This window comes from Ixodes scapularis, unplaced genomic scaffold, assembly GCF_016920785.2.
Source record: "Ixodes scapularis isolate PalLabHiFi unplaced genomic scaffold, ASM1692078v2 ptg000910l_1__unscaffolded, whole genome shotgun sequence".
NCBI classification, from domain to species: Eukaryota; Metazoa; Arthropoda; class Arachnida; order Ixodida; family Ixodidae; genus Ixodes; species Ixodes scapularis.
Window position 1 is genome coordinate 700,979 of NW_024610067.1, and position 15,400 is coordinate 716,378.

A 15,400-nucleotide genomic window follows, 5' to 3' on the forward strand; every position below is an offset into this window, starting at 1 on the left:
TTTTACGCCCACAAATGTCTAGGGTAGCAACCACGTTGAACGTTGAATCAATTTTAACGTCTCATTTACTTTGCGTTCTTAACACGGCAGAATCGAAATATTTTAGCCTCTCATCAATAACAACCTCGTGTATTAACCTTTCAATCAGTAGTACTTCTATTTTGACTTCTTTTACTTGAGTCGCAGACACTAACCTGCATGGAAGAGATCACTTTCACATTTCCTTGAAAAACAACGCCCACCCTAAGTGCGTGCCGTAGCAGACAGCCAGTTAGAGGTTCAAGAAAACTAACTGGTCTGTTTTTACCGATGTGGCGCAGCTTGCATGAAGATCTATTGATAAACTCTCGGTCGACTAAGTTACAGCACTGTTAAGTGAGCGTATTTTTTATGTAACATGTCTTGCTATTCCTATGACGTACACGCATCTTCCTCCGAGACCCAAGCCGTGGTAGAATGCAGTGCTGCGGAATGGGAACTCTCATTATATTCCAATTTCTTTCCGGGGAATTAGAGTTTTCGATAATTCAATTCCTTTCAACTCCTAGAAATGGGGACACTGGGCACATTCCCACTCGTGGAATGGCTGAATCGTTCCATCCATTCCTCTAATTTCTAAACGTAAAAATTGGCACCTGACAGCTAGATAGTGTTGCCGGCATAAGCAGCATAAGGCTGACATTATCAAATGCAGAGACAATTGCAAAAAAAAAAAAAAAAGGAAGCTAAATGCCTCAAGAAAGCACTGATTTTACTAAGCGGAGCGCCCTTGGCCAAAAGTGTTTATTTACATTGTACAGTAAACATCGAGAAAGCCCCTTGATATGTCGATGCTTGTTTAAGACATCGGCCTCGCGACTACGTGACTCGCAACAAACAGCAAAACTTAAATCCACTCATTTTTTTTTTAAACTTATTTGCATTTGATTTTTAGGACACACGCGGCGAGCGTGTTTGTTTGATAAGACCATAAAAGCATCCAGTTCGTGCGTGGCGCAGAAATAAGCTATATAACTGTATTCCCCAAATACCTGCACAGCAACACGGCTAGCACGCTGCTGGAAGCGACTCCACGCACAGCGGCAAGAGCACATCCTCCGACAAAGTGCAACCTCTACGGCGCAACACAGGGGACCGTATAGACAATGTCACAAAACCTGTTTGTTTTACGAATCTAGATTATTTCTTATCACATACAATTCAATTTTTCGCTGGTTCCCCTGCCCTTTTCCACCCTTCGCGTACTCATTCTCGTGTTTCTCCCTCAGATGGCGAATAAAGTTCGATGATACGCCGACTGCACATTGCATAGTTTCGTTGCACAACCTGCAGCATGCAGTTTCTTTAATTTCTTCGCGACTAATGTCGAAAAATGTCTACCACGATGCCGTGACTTGATCTGCATTTTTCCTGTCTTCTCGTTCGAATGGTGCTGTTCCTTTTCGCGCTGATCGAGCGGCGGGTTCAGGCAGCAGACAGTACCAACAGATCCATTCTTCTACCTCGGTGTCGGTTGTTCGCGTTGTGGTGACGGGTCACGCAGTTAGCGTCGACAAAGCTGGCTTCACACCAAGATACAATTAACGGGGTAATACCGAACCATTCGGATTGACATTCCCCTTGTCTCCTCAACAACACCGTCCAACTGACTTCTCACCGCCTCAAACAGGCTCCAGGACAAGCTGCAAAAATGCAGACCCGACAGCTGAGACGCGCGGAAGCCAAAACCTCAGTGGCAGCTAGCACCCAGCTCTCCTTCTCAGCTGCCCTCACAGCAACGGTCGCGCCTCGTCTGACGCGAGACTGTCTTTCTACAGATCTAGTCAGTTTGCTCAGGCGACAAAAGCGGTGACGATAATCTTCTTCACAATGGACGGAAACAGACAGAACGAGAGCCATCGAAACCAATCCAGTGCCTTCTGAATGTTGCGTGACCCTGTAGTCCCGCTCACAGTGCTGGATTGCCTGGGGTGACCATAGCGTCCGCAGCGGTCCATCGCAAGGTGAAACAAAGTATGCAGAGACTAAAGTCAAAGGAAATAAGCGGGAATCCGCTAGCTTGCTTGGAACCCTAACCCACTTGAATGTGAAACATATGGCACAGAAAACAAGCATCGGAGGAGAGTGCAAGAGGAGAAGAGAGAAGTGAATCTCTGTTTATTTCAGTGCCGAAGCAAACCCAGATTTTGCACTTCAAAGGAGTGCGCGCGAATGAACGTGGAAGGCAGCAGGGTTGGTTGCCTGCTAAACAACGCTCCTCGAGCCATAAGAAAACAATAACTGATCGTTTTTCGGCGGTGCGCGGGTCAATGAGTTATCAGAGCTCTGCGAGTTATTAGTCACTTCCGCTCCCAGATCCCAGTCTGTGAGCGCGTGCATTCTCCATGCCGTCGCAGAACAAAAAAAAAAAATGGCGTTTTCTTTCTTGGTCATTCCCTTTTTTTGTTTTTGTTTTTTTGCTTGGCTTCTTGTTTTGCTCTTATGTAACGCCAGTGAAGCCCGTCGCCTGCGCGTCCGTAAAAGGCGCCCCGTCCCCCCTCCTTGCCATTCAACCTTTAGCCTTTGATTTGACGCTTGTTTTTTGTATAGCATTTTTTGGGTACATGTTTGTTAGGGCTCCGCTGGGGCTAGCAGTTTCCCGCTCATTTTATTTCTGAGCAACTGAGCAACGACAAAAAAGGAAACAAAAAAACTTGGCCCATTCCATTCCCATTCCATTCCGCGCAAAGGGCAACTAATTCCATCCCCATTTCAGTCCCCTCAATGTCGCCGCCATTCCATTCCCAGTTCATTCCGGGGCAGCGAAAATGCAGAATGATTCCTTAATCATTCTAACTCCGGAATGCATCTCCGCAACACTGGTGGAATCAGGAGTGTTTTGTGTCGCGAAAAATACATATGGAGCATTAAGTATTTTTCGACGTTTACCCAGACAGAATAATGTCCTCATGTTTAGGCAAATGAAAGCTCGTGCAAGACACATTCGCCACCAGTCCAAGCGAGCGTATTACTCTCGTTATAGTCAAGATGAACTCAATATTTCGGCTCATGTATCGGTTTGTGCAATATTTACATTATGTGGACCATGTTCAGATCTTGGTCTTATCATGCAATCTTTTAATCTGCGAACGTAAACTACAAGTTCCAATAAACAACCTCCTGAATTGTAGGCTTTTTCTTGATAATCCAATGTGTGTCTGCTACTCTCGTAGAAGGAGAATCGCCGTAGAGCCTCCCTTGCGTTTACACCGGGCTCCCATCTCTGCAAAGAAAAAGAAAACACAAGTTTCTGCGCCTTATTTTTGGACCGTCAGCTGTCCTTCACACCTCACATAAAAAATCTAAAGGTAAAATGTCAAAAATCACTGAACCTCCTAACCTTTTGTCCGACAAAACATGAGGCCCTGATCATCTCTGTCGTTTACAAATTTATTGCCCTGTAATTCGTTCACGTCTGGACAACGGTAGCTTTGTATATGGCTCTGCTAGGCAATCAGCTATTAAGGCACTAAATCCCTTTCATCATCAGTTACTTTTCTTGGTAATGGGGGCCTTCAGAACGTCGCCTGCATTCAGGCACTATGCTGAGGGTAATGAGATGTCCCTTGACAAAGGGCGATTCCACTTGGGATTTATGTATTTGTAAGGATGCGGTCAATTGCTCAACATATACCCGGGAGGTTGTGGAGGGCACGAAATATCAGAGGACATTCAAAAACAAGTGTAGCATTATTTCTTCCTTCGTGATGAAAAATAGGAACGTGGCAGAGTCGGTTGAGATACACTTGGAATTTCAGCTTCCTGCTGCTGAAATTCCAAAGACGGTGGCGCCATGGGATTTAACTGCATACGCTATGTTTTTTCGCTAAATTTATTAAGGAGGATACCCCAACTGAGGTCATGCGACAATAATTTTACAAACTCCAGAAGGAACATAATTCCCATTCCCACTACTACACACGGCTCAAAACCAAATCATTTGTTGGCTGCGCCATGATGGGCCCTACAGTAAGAAGTGTTCGAAGGCTAAATTCGTCCCCGACTGTTTTCAATGCTGAACTGCATGGCCTTCTGCTTGCAGTAGATTATATTGTCCAAACAAGCAACTCCCTGTCAGCTTACATATATAGATTTGCTGGGTTCCTTACAATTAAAACAAGAACACTGACTTGACATAACAGGAAAAACAACTTCATTAGACGTTTCGCCTCCCATGCGGGAGGCATCATCAGTAGTTACACAGCAAATACAGGGTTCAACCTAAACTCAACGCTATTTATCACGAATGTCCGTGTAAGCTTCGTGGAGAGGGCCGCGGTTTTTGTTGCACACGGATGTGTCCCTGCGAAGAAACCACGATTCTAGAAGCTTTCGGGGCCCCCATCTGTCCTCTCTCGCCAAAGTCGTCACGGCCGGAAAGTCGAAAGAATGCCCCGTTGTCCACGCATGGTCCACCAGTTCAGTCTTCAGTCGCGTCGCGTGGGATGCGTACGTGACGTCACGCTTGTGTTCTTTGAGTCTGGTATCTCTCCTCCGTCCGGTTTCACCAATGTAGGATGCTGGGCAGTCACTGCAGGGGATCTTGTAGATAACGCCTCTTTGGACGTTCGCCGGGGTTGGGTCCTTTGGTTTGGAAACGGAATTTCCAATAGTTCTGTATGGCTTGAAAACAGTTCGGATGCCAAGGGGCCTCAAAGCGCGACTAAGAGGTTCGGAGACTCCTTTGACATAGGCTCCTTTGTGACTCCTTTGACTATGTCAAAGGAGTCTCCGAACCTCTTAGTCGCGCTTTAAGGCCCCTTGGCATCCGAACTGTTTTCAAGCCATACAGAACTATTGGAAATTCCGTTTCCAAACCAAAGGACCCAACCTCGGGGAACGTCCAAAGAGGCGTTATCTACAAGATCCCCTGCAGTGACTGCCCAGCGTCCTACATTGGTGAAACCGGACGGAGGAGCGATACCAGACTCAAAGAACACAAGCGTGACGTCACGTACGCATCCCACGCGACGCGAATGAAGACTGAACTGGTGGACCATGCGTGGACAATGGGGTATTCTTTCGACTTTCCGGCCGCAACGACCTTGGCGAGAGAGGACACATGGGGGCCCCGAAAGCTTCTAGAATCGTGGTTTCTTCGCAGGGACAGATCCGTGTGCAACAAAAACCGCGGCCCTCTCCACGAAGCTTACACGGACATTCGTGATAAATAGCGTTAAGTTTAGGTTGAACCCTGCATTTGCTGTGTAACTACTGATGATGCCTCCCGCATGGGAGGCGAAACGTGTAATGAAGTTGTTTTTTCTGTTATGTCAAGTCGGTGTTCTTGTTTTAATTATGACGTCTCCCGGCTTTTGGAATATTTTTGTATGGGTTCCTTACGAACTCTGATGTCCATTGCAGCCCCGAAGAAAGCTCTAATTGTTTTATTACAAAACAAAATATTAGGAGCGACCAGAAAAGTACGTAATATTCTATTCTGCTGGGTACCGAGCCATGTCGGAATTTGTGGGAATGATAAGGTTGATCTTGCTGCGGGAACTTGTGGCACCCGTGCCGTAGATATTTTTAGTACATCAATCATAAATTACTGTGCCCTAATAAAAAAATGATGTTGAAGTTTACTGGCAAGCAGAATGAAGCTTACAGGTGGCAAACAAACGGCACATAATAAAGCCCTTTCTTAGTGAATCGGAGAGTGCTGGGCATAGATATAGGTTTCATGGGGTAGTCTTCTGTCGTCTACGCTTTGGGCACCCGCGGCTCAAGCAGGGACACCTCTTACGCCGGGAAAACCCCTTTTGAATGTGATTATTGCCAGGAACATTTGAGTGCCTATCATATTCTTCTCGAATATCCTGCTTATGATAACAAACTCCGCCACTACTTCTCCCAGCTCTACAAATAGTATGTTCCGTTACAGCTATGTCTCTTAGTTGGAAATGAGACACTACTCCCCACCCCAGGTTTTAAAGTTTTTTTTAGAAAGTATTTGTATTTACGCAACTTGTAGCCTTATTTATACTCGAAAGTTCTGTTCATATTATACATGCTTCATGCTCGGAACTTCATAAATTACCAGCTACTAATGCTCTTTCATCTCCTAAACCCTCTTTTGCAATAGTTTAATTGCTTTGCCCGTCATAGCCTTACTGCTTTTGCACCATAAAACCCCAATCTACGACTACTCACGAGGCTTTCACGCTGCTGCTTACGTCCGTCCTGAAACTCACTAGATACAGAAATTGCGATGTAAAACAACGAATATGCTTGTGTATATGCTGTTTCGCAACGCTCAAAACAGCGGATTTGACAAGCCGTGCTATTTAACAAGAGGACTCCGCCATAGACGATGGTTACAATTGCAGGGACTGGAAAGCCACGGCAGCAGAAGCAAGCTTTTTCCAAAGCATATCTACAGGACAACACAACATTTCTGCTCCTACCTGCGGCAGACACTCCGCCCAAGACAAAGAATCTTGCGCTTTGTTCGGCTACAAAGCCGGCAGTGGAGTGCTGCGGCGGTAAAGACGAGCCGAGAAAATTCAAGGCGTCAATCCACGTTGCAAGGGTGGTTGGCCAGCGAGGTGTGGTATCACCTGAATTGATTTCCCACTGTACTATAAAAATGATTGACAAAAAAAAACATGAATTCGCCGTAAGAACACTTTTTATATAAACCCTTTTTAAGGCAAACTCCACCAGGCGGCCCTCCAGCTTTTGACGTTCCAGAAAACTTACTGTTCATGAAAATAATCAACAAAGACCACCTCGACACTGCTGCTTGACCTGTCGATTAAACGTTACCAATTTTCTATTTGAAAGCCGAGAAAACAAAGAAGCGCGAGATCAATTAAACATTTCGAAAACTCTTGTAGACAAACTTGAACCCTCCGAGGCATTAAAGTGTACAACCAGAGGCCCTTGTGAAACATCCAACGTTGTTCTCGGTGTAGCGTTCATGCTTTTTAGCCCTGGTGACATAAGCAAGCTGGACAGGCTTGCAAACACGGAGTTACCAAAACTCGCTTGAGAGGCAAGCGACAGGTTATGTGTGTAAACAGCAAAAGGGTCTTATAATATGAAAGGCTAGTGAAAGTATACTCCCCACGTCGCAAGCTGCCGTCGCCGCGGCAGCTTGCACAACAGTCATCTTTACAGACAAACGTATGCGGGGAGCGCTACGTGCCCTGTATTGTTATCAGGGCCCGTTTGCTTGAAGCGCTAACCGCGGCTAAAGTTAGCCAAAATACCTAGAAGAGGGATCTTTAAATAATGGGACTGGCTCGGCAAAACTGCGGTGAAACATGGCGGTACCCCGGTGAGTCGGCGCCGCTCATTTTGGAACTAATATGTCGTTGTAACTGCAATATCGGGCGCGTTAGTCAGCAACGAATGGTGCAGGAGGCTTTCGCTTTGCTTTAACTCACTTAAATCGCAAAGCATGTGCAATGACCTTGCCCCATTTTTTAGATAGTCTCTCGATTCTGGCCGTTCCTAAGCCTAAATGAACGCGATGATTCTCGGCATGGCAACTTCTTTCGAAAGCGTATTGCCTTGTCGCAATCGGCCGGGTATTGATAGCGCACAAAAGCAGACAGCGTCCCAATAGACACTTCTCTAAATTACCCAAGCATCGAGGAAACCGCTTGAAGTGTAATTCTACGGCTCGCACGCGCTGGCCTTCCTCTCAATAAAGATTCGTAGTAAATAATCATAATAAGGCTTTGACGAACGCGCGTACAGGGCAAAATTTGTTTTAGACGTTTTGTTTGAGACCAGTTACTACTGCAGACGTCAGCACGTGCAACGCGTGTAACTACACTTGTAGCATGCACCTCGGTGCTTGGAAAATGTAAAAAAAAGGTCTATTGGGACGCCGTCTGCTTTTGCGCGCCAACAATACCCGGCCGATCGAATCAAAACAATCCATTTTCTAAAGACGTTGCTATGCCGACAATTATCGCGATCATTTAGGCTTAGCAATGGCCAGAATCCAAAAATTATCTAAAAAATGCGGCGATGTCATTGTTCATGCTTTCCGATTTAAGTGAGGTAAGGCAAAGCGAAAGTTTCCTGCATCATTCATTGCTGACTAACGCGCCCGATATTTCAGCTACAACGGCATATTAGTTCCAAAGGGAGCGGCGCTCACTCACCGGGGCACCGCCATGTTTCCCCGCATCCCTACCGAGCCAGTCACGTGATTTCAAAATCCCTCTCCTAGGTACTGCGGATAACTTTAGCCGCGTTTAGCGCTTCCAGCAAACGGGCCCGAGCACCTTATCATCAATTATCTCGTTGAAATCCTTTCTTTGTGCCCGTCCTTTATTGAAACGAATGGTATGCTATACACTCTAAAAAAAAGGTGTAGTGGGTACACCCAGAGGGGGTGTAAGTGCTGCCACATATACTACACCCATAAAGGTGTACAAGTACACCTCAAAACGAGGTGCATATATACACCCTCTTTAGGGGTGCATATATGCACCCTTTTATACACCTTCAGCATTACGGGGTGCACAGATACACCCCATGCTGGGGTGTGTCACTAATCCTTTCTTACACCCTCACTGTCGTTTCGGTTTACAGGTAGACCCCAATTTAAGGTGTACAAGTATTCCCTTCTCTCTACACCCTCCAACAGGGTTTGCTATTACACCGTTGTTTACACCCACCCCGCTCATTGGGAACAGAGATACACCCGCCCAACAGGGTTTACTATTACACCGTTTTTACACCCACCCTGCTCATATGGAACATATATACACCTCATTCAATGATGTACCATTACACCTCTTTGTGCGCCCACCTCAAAGAAACCTGTAAAAAATGTACGCGCCCAGGGGGTTGCAAAAAGGCAGGTAAACAGACACAACGAATTGTTTTCAAATATCCTATAAGTTTATTAGACAGCCTATTCCGTAAACAAGTACAAACGTGCAAGCAATGTATGATATGTGAAGATGTAAAACGAAGCTGTTACACAACTAAGGAGATTACTAAGCGAACAAGAGCCGGGGTGATTCTTATGTAGTGTCTATTCTCTCAGTAGCCGGCAGAATTATTTACTCGAAATCGTGCCGGCAGTCGTCACTCATTGGCGATATAATCACTTCATCGAAGGACGTGTCATCGACAGCTCAGGTTAGCTTTCCTCTATAAACATCTCTTTTTTTTTGTAATGAGCCGCCCCAGGCTATATGCGCGATTTGACATATACGGGTATCGCAGGTAGGGTGAACATTTTTTTTAATGAGCCGCCGCATACTGTCGCCACGAAGCGACGTGAACGGGTGGGCTGGGTCGGTGAGCAAGCGCCTCAGAGACACCCGCACGACGAAATGTCCCTACAGCGTGCATTTCGCGTAACGAGTAACGGTAAAACGTCAGTGTCGACGAAACGTGTCTAGAAAACGTGTATCAACGAAAAGGTGTCCATCAAATGCGTGTTCAGAAAACGCCGGGAGAATAAGAAAGTCACCGGCAGTGACTTTCACATGATTGTAGACAGCTAATGACAGGCGACTGCCCATAGAATTTCGGGGAAATTATTCTCCCGGCTGCTACGAAATAGACACTGCCTAATTTTAGACGTAATCAGGAACGGAACGGTCGATTGCAGCAAAGGAGTAGGTTGCAGTGCACTTACGATGAAAATATCGGACTTCAAATATGTAATCCGAGATAGATGTTGACACGGGTACTGCAAAACCACACAAATATAAACACAGAAAGAAAGGGGTCTGTGATAATCCAACACGATGTGGCAGAAGAAGCAATTTGCCAAACCGAACACTAATTAAACGCATCACATGAATTCCTTGGGCTTTTTTGAACGAATCACCTGTTGCCGATGTACGTCGGACTTTTTAAACACTGGAAGCCTTGGTACACTCGAATACGTTGTCACGGACGAAATCTCTGGCAGCCCCGCTGGTCGCAGCACAGCACACAAAAAACTAGGCCGGGAATCAGACATTCCCGGATCGGAAAGAGCTACTACATCACCTGTGAAACCTTTGCCAGATGATCACGCTCCTGCCATTACCCGCGCCCAGACAGCGGACTCAAGGCATAAATAAAGCCCCCGGTTCATCGGTCCGACGACTGCGTAGCCTCTTCCACGCTTTCAGCTTAGGGAGAGAAAGAAAAGGGAGGAGTATACGAAAATAGCAGCTCCTTCAAGGCCAAAAGTGGTCGCCCTCGCGAAGGCTTATCTTCAGGGTTATCCCAACAATGAACGCAGCTAGAGTATTTGTCCCCTATATCCTCTTGAATGTTCGACCCAAAGTTAATAGTGCAGTGGATGCTATCCGTTGCCTTGGCGTTCAGGCAGGTGCCGTGCTCTGCCTTATCTCTAGCTTGGAGACTGTAGTCACGTGATCCTACCCGGAGACCCGATTGTCCTAAAACAAGCATAGCGTCTACTCTACTCTCAATACCAAGTGAACAAAACAGCTCCATACTTCCTAAGAAACTGACCAACCCAAAAGTGACCCCCAAAAGGGCATCCAAGCACACGCTGGTCGGGGCGCGTGGCTGGCGTGGCGGTGCACTGATACACCCAGAGGTTTTTAAGGGAGAGGAGGATGCTCATTGTCGGTGCACAAATACACTGGCTGGTCAACTGAGGGTGCATCTTTCAGGAAAGGGGTGCATGTGCTGCTGATACACCCGACTACACCCGTTTTTTCTTAGAGTGTATATTGTATGAGTGATATGCGCTGTTCGCTTCAATCGCTGAAGGTTTTTTTTTTTTTTGCGAGATGAATTACGCACTAAAAATATTAGAAATCTGACCCGTGACTCATGTAGAGCTGCGCTTTAAAACTAGTCTGGGTTGCTACGCGGGAACTCAACTTCAATATATTTTTTCTCTGTATAGAAAAAAAATGTATATTAGACTTTTAAGAATGAAAGTAAATAAACGCTTATACAAAAGTCGTCATGTTTTGTATTTTTCTTGGACCACCTAAGGGTAAAATTAATGGCTGTTTTCGCAGAAAAGCACACTTTTACACAAATTCAGTTTTTTCCTGTGATGTACTTTGTTGTATGGCTGAAGACATGTTTGAGTGGTAATACATCTAGAGGACTTCCCACATAAAAGATAGATAATTAGAGGTGCAAAGCGATAATTAAACAAAACAATTACAACAGTGCTATTTTTTCTGAAATTCTGTTCAATTATTCTTTTTGATATTTTACCAAAACTTCCGCACCCCTTCACCCCTTTCAACGTAGCATGCCTAGGGTTCTTAGAATTACGTAGCTCATGTTATGAAGTGTTTAAAAAAGTGTTTACTTAAATATTTATTGATGCCAAGTCTGACGCCCATTTAAAAAGTTAAACCCAAGCTCACGCCATAATACTTTTTTTTTCGGCTGAAGCATTTTAGCAAAAGGTCGAGGACCTTGGAGTAAAAAGCCAGAATATTTTGTTCAAAAATTGTAAATGGTAGGAAGCAGTGTAAGGGACACTTGAGATTGAATGACCCCCCAAACAATATGCCAAATATCAATAGGCTCTCTCGGTTTGCAATGAATCCGTGAAGCTCTTCTAATTGGGCATTCAGCCGCGCTCTGTTGGGGTAGCCAGCCCTCTTCCGAGTCAAGGCTACTTTCAGCGGTGTTGGGTGCCGGCGGACGCGAACCCCATGAACTCTCGTTTACAAATTCGCAGCATTGAAAAAGAAAGACGGTGTTCTGCATATATGTTTGGTCAGCAGAACGAATGAATAAGAACCCCGCTGGAAAGGCCACCCTATAACCTTTACGCAATAAATATTTATTGCGTAAAGGATTGTTCAGGAGAACGCGGCATTGTAGTGGTATTTTGGGCCATGAATAAGAGCTGCTGTTTGGAATATTAATTTGGGTCCTTCCATTCCAACAATCTAGAGGAAGAAGGGTTTGTGGGCTTATAACAGTGAGAGCTTTACAACCGTGGATTTTAGAGTGGGGAATGGAGGGTGGAACGCAGCTGAAGCTTCTGTATTACTTCCTTCACTTACCCACTCCGCACAGCTGCGGGGTGAGTCATGAAATGTGGTGGAAGAAAGAACTCTTCGGTGATTACGTTTACGTGTTGAGTGATTTTAAAATCTGGACGTTTCTTGGAGCGAGAGTTGTTCGCAAGCTTTGCCGCGAGACAGCTACAGTGGCAAAAGTGCCCAACGCCAATTCTAGATAATAAATGTTTTGTGATATATGTTATGATAAATTCAGGGCATGTAATATCGGGATATATTTTTTAGGTAAATTAAATTTCGGAAGAGTTCTAATACATCGAAATTAAACACCGAATCTCGGAGCTTTGGCTATCTGACAAAAGTAAGCTCAAATAAACTCCAAATACGTGACAAGCAATAAACACCGAAAACACCCTCTAATATTCATAATAAATATAAGAGCACCTACTTGACACAACATAAAACGATTTAATAGACGTTTCGCCCTTTATCCAGGAGGCATCGTCAGTAGGTACAAAGCAAATGCAAGGTTCAACCTCAAGTCAACGCTATTTGTCAGGAATATTCGTATAGGCTTCGTGGAGAAGGACACGGATTTCGTTGCGCAGGGATGTGTTCCGGCGGACGAACCACGATTCTGAGAGTTTCCTCACAACCAAGTGAAACAAGATGTGAAAACCGCGCGAAAGATAAAGAAATATGAATGTAGTGTTCATCCCCTATGTCAAAGGTGTCTCCTAACCTCTGAGCACCGCTTTGAGGCCCGTTAGCTTTCGAACTGTTTACAAGCCATATAAAACAATTTGAAATTCCGTTTCCAAACCAAAGGAACGAACCCCGCCGAACGTTCGGAGAGGCGTTATATACAAGATCCCCTGCTGTGACTGCCACGTTTATCAGTAAGATACCGTACTTCATATGTGTCAATTCAACGTACAATCAATAATTTTAACTAGGCTTCATATCTAAACAAGCAATAAATACGAGGCTAGATTAAATAAACAATAGAACCTTTAGCGCCTGGTGCATATTTGAAAAACAAAATAAAAATATTCAGCTGAAATGAGTTTTCTGTTCACTCGAGCTTATATGTAAAACAATAGTATTTTCCAGAGCGTAACTCGGGCGCACTTTGCACCATCTCTGCTATATCGACGCCACCTAGAATACAAGGATGTGCATTATATCTACGTTTAGTAAATCCCCGACCTGTCTCAAGCGGCAAAACCACTGGGTCTCGGCGAGAGCCAATAGAACCACTCAGTTGGAAAACTGCCATAGAGCCTGCTCTGAAAAAATGGGGCCGATCGTTACTGCAGTACCCAGCTAATGGCGATCACAACGCTGGCATTCCTCCCGCCACGGCCACTCCTTGAACTGCACGGCTGCACTTACTGGTTCCGTCAAGTCACGGAAAAGCCTGTGGCGCCATCTCCCAGAGCCATTTGGGAGTAGCCATATGAAGCAAATTTTATGTTTCAACTTGTCGCTAAAGGTTTGTTCTGAGGCCGTATTTAGCTCCGTCTTGGTGGGGTCCCGCGGCACAGGTTTGAAAGGCGAGATTCCCAACTGAGTGTTTCAGTAACGTTGGCTCCAAGACAACGTGTCAGCGATTCTGAAGCAAGGTTGGCAGCGATGTGTTGGTCCACTAGTGAGAGCGTTAGGAGTGGGGGAAGGTATAGGACGTTTCGTCTAGGTGGTGCTGGCTGCATACGCGAATATCGCGAAACTAATTGTCAAGGTAATTTATTCCAGATCGAGAAATTTGGAAACTGCGTCTTCAAAGCTATTTCGGAGACCATATCGGTAAGCGTTTTGATTTGTTATATACCATTGATGTATAAAAATCGCCCCGTACACCTAGTATTCGGAAAGAGGCAGTGTTAACACAGCATAAATGTAGGATCGAACTGGATGCGATCACAGAGCCGTCGTTGCAAGGCGCCGTGGAAGCTCCAGCACAATACTCTCGGGAAAAGACACAGCTCAAAGGAAAAGATGGAAGAGTAGCACATCGCACCAACTTCCTCGTCAAGAGCGACATTCACAAACCGCACTGAAATAAAATAAAATGTAAGTTCGAAAAAAAAAAAAAAAAACCTCAAGCTTGCAGTTTTAGGGGGTGCTTCGAGAAGAACGTGTCGCTGGCGTCGCTCCACGTTTTATAACGTGGTGTGGCCCATGGCAGTAACTTGGATCTGCTCGAACACACCGATTGCCAGGCCATCTTGAGAAATTAGTGAAGAGACCAGCGCTGCATAAGTGTCGGGCTTGCAATTGTTTTCAACCAGTGAGGCGATAAGCGCAGTCTAAGCATTCGGTCGGCGCTGGTGTTCAATGAGTGAGGAGAAAAGCGCAGCCTAACCATTCAGCTGGCACACCTTTTCAGCCACAAAACAATTCCTTTCAACGGCCAATATCACACCGAAGAAGGCAAGTAGAGAAGATACAATTCATTTATTTTATGTATTATATATTATACATTACATCATACATTATACATTATACATTATACATACATTATATATGCACACAAAATATTATGAATAAAATTATGTGTTTCTATCCCTTCTATATCGTAAATCAATTACGAAACGGGTAAGAAAACAGATTTTAGAGACAATTTCACAAATTATTAACCAACCAAACAACTTTTTGGAAAAAGAAAAAAAAAATGAATCAAGATACTTGTCTTAACATCCAGCTTACGAATATATAAAAACAACTTGCTTAGCCTTCATTGTAGTTTTGTTATTAATTCAGAATCGTGTTATTCCTCTAAAAGTTGCAAAATTGCATGTCAATATTAAAAAAAAGGCCCAATCTTTTTTTTTTCTTACTCTCCTGAACTCCTTGCTGTAACTTGAGCTAACTTGTGAATACAAAAGATTGAGTAGCATGTGACCTCTAATAGGGAAAAGCGACAACAAGCCTTCACTCAAATTGAGCTAGCTTCTCTTCGTTATAGGGGCTTTGGCGCACGACGTCGGCTCCAAAGAGATAGTCTCTAGAACCGACAAAAACTGTACAACGGTGCTGTTCTATACAGGGTATTAGGGGAACTTCCGGCCGCCATGACAAGGGCATGGAATGCTTTCGGTTCTCATTTGTTTCCCCGCAGAGGACACCTGTGAAAGCAGGTGTTTGGAGAGTGGCGTCTCCACGGACCCCGAGCCATGCGGGTTCGCTCGGCCACGTCTGACTGTGCGTGGCTTTCCCCGGGAAAAAGGGCATCCTGATGGTTGAGCCTTAGCCGAGAGATGTTTGGACCCTTCGGGGCCCCCGGATGAGGCAATACACCATTTCGGCCCCCGCTTCTCGTAGACGGGAGTTTTGGTAAGGCCCGGCCAGGATGATGCAGTCTAGTCGTCTTTTCTTTTACTATCCCCTCCGATCTGTCACTCCTGCCTGTCCTGTTTCCTTCA